Here is a 2,569-nt window from a genome sequence, read left to right on the forward strand (position 1 = left end):
TTACTTACGTGGAATCTTGTTTTAAATTTTCAATTCTTAGATACAAAAGTTGAACATTTTATAAATTTTTAACTACAAAATAATTTTTCAAATTAAAATTTGATAAATTTTGTCAAAATTTGATCTTTAAATGCTTATAAAAAAAAAATTGTGCCTATGTATTTTTAATATTTTTCAACTGATATTGTAACAATATATCAGGAGCTTTGTATTAAATTTATACACTTTTTGGCCCAACAGATAAAACTTTATTGATATTTATAGAAAAAAAAACTAAAAAAATTTAAAACTGAAAATGTCCGTAAACAGCTCAAAAAGAGTCAAAATATTTTCAAAATTGTATGGTGTATAGGAAATGCTAATATAAACATTCAGTAAAATTTTCATGTATCTGCAGTTATTCGTTTTTGAATTAGAACAAAATAAGGAAATCGCTACATGAGAAATCGAGTGAATATCCAATGTTGTAAAAATTTGAATTTCAAACGATCATAAAAATTTAATTTGACTTTCTCATAGATATTTTTTGTTTGATAAAGGTAGATAATCTTATAAGGAATCTTGTATTACATTTTCATATCTTAGATTTAAAAAGAAAAATTTTTATGAATTTCTAACTCGAAATAATTTGCAAATTTTCGTGATTTTTCCATATTTTGTCATTTTTTGAACTTTAAATGCTTATAAAAAAAAACTGTGACTAACGATTTTTAATATTTTTCATCTGCCTTTGAAACAATATACTAGGAGCCTTTTATTAAATTTTCAAGCTTTTTTATCCAACAAATAAAATTTTATTGATATTTTTAGAAAAAAAACTAAAAAAAAATGGAAAATGAAAATGTCCGTAAAGAGCTCAAAATAAATCAAAATATTTTGAAAATGTTATGGTGTATAGAAAATGCTAAGATAAACATTCAGTTAAGATTTCATGTATCAACGGTCATTTTTTTTAAAGTTACACCAAAAACCAAATTCAATTTTGTGAAAAATCGATTTTGCGTAAAAATTCCCGTTTTTCTTTAATTTTTCTTTTGTTTTTCCCGGCGCTTTTGAAAACTTCTGGGAAATTTAAATTTTGACCTCCCCAATGCACCAACGATATTCACTTTCTGATCGAACAAGATACTGAAGTTGAATTCGTAGCATTATTTCGACAACTTATCGTTTATCACGGACACAAAAATAATAAAAAATTAAAATAAAAAAAAACACACATGATTGTAAAATCAATACATTCATCGTTGAGTCGTTCCACTCAGAATCTAATATAATATTATTAATTCAACTTACAGGCTATAAATTAATTTTTTTTTCTTATATACCTACCTAGTACAAGTATAGATTTCTAATATGGTTTTAATAAATGGCCCCTTGAAATGTCCTGACTCATAGTTTCCCTGGAAGTCAGGACCCACTTGTAACCTACTGTACAGCCGAGCAACTTCCACTTACCCGATTTTAAATATTTAATTTCGTCCATATTTTAACTTAAAATGTCTATAAAAAAAATTGTACTTTTATAGTTTTTAGATTTATTAGTTTCAATATGAACTACTTCCGACTTACCTTGTTTTCAAGCTAATTTCAAACTAATTTTCAAGCTTTTTGAACCACTGAATAATTATTTATTTACATTTTTAAAATAGTACCTAAAACAATTGAAAATTAAAAATGTCCATAAATAGTTTAAAAGTCGATATTTTTGAAAATTTTATAATTATAAAAAATGATAAAATAAATATTTGGTAAAAATGTCATGTTTGAATAATTTTTTTTTATATAATAAGTATTTTAGTGCCCCAAAAGGTGATACACAAAAAAAAAACACATCATTGTACATTTAATACATTTATTGCTTTGCTCAGAATCTAAAATAAATATGTTGTTCGGTTCTAAAAATACTTATTTAGTTTTCCAAATTGAAAAGTTTGATAATTATCAAAATTTGAGTTAGATTTTCATTGCTGGTAAAATGCTTGATTTTGAACCAATTCACTTCCTTCTACAAAAATCTTGTTATAAATAGAATTAATTTTTACTATACTCTTGTCTCAAAGTAGAATACACCGGGCGGCGATCAGAGGCGTATTTATATATATACCGATTGTAGGCCTTTGGAAAATTGCCGCCCTTAAATACGATAAAATACAATTTAATTAAGTAGATAATATGCAAAACCACTTTTATTTATTTATATTTTAAATACAATAACGTAACAAATGGAGTTAAAAAACAGAAACAAATAAGGAATAACAAAATCTTGGTACCTATACAAAATACAATCTACATTTCTTACATAAAAAAATTACTCATTTACCTATTAGACGATCGATTTACGTCGACTTTTGGTTCTTGCAAATGTGTCAATTAAATATTCACAATTAAATTTGCTTAATAGGACGCCACACCCACGTGTGTTGTCTCTGTCTTACAGACGCGTATAACATATCAAATATACGCTCAAAAATTCAAGTTTTATGCCATTAGCTTAAAAATTAGAGTGAATCGACCTATTAAGAAACTTGATGGTAAGAACATTATCTGTGTTTTGTGAGGTACCAAGATT

The 2,569-nt window shown here is 25.4% G+C and overlaps 1 protein-coding gene across 1 annotated transcript in view; it reads left to right on the forward strand.

Annotated features, from left to right (window-relative positions):
• The window catches only part of LOC100572755 (leucine-rich repeat-containing protein 71-like), a 32,974-nt gene that overhangs the window by 29,403 nt on the left and 1,002 nt on the right, over positions 1–2,569 (forward strand). The window lies entirely within an intron of this gene.

The sequence above is a fragment of the Acyrthosiphon pisum genome, chromosome A1 (genome assembly GCF_005508785.2).
Source record: "Acyrthosiphon pisum isolate AL4f chromosome A1, pea_aphid_22Mar2018_4r6ur, whole genome shotgun sequence".
Lineage (NCBI taxonomy): Eukaryota > Metazoa > Arthropoda > Insecta > Hemiptera > Aphididae > Acyrthosiphon > Acyrthosiphon pisum.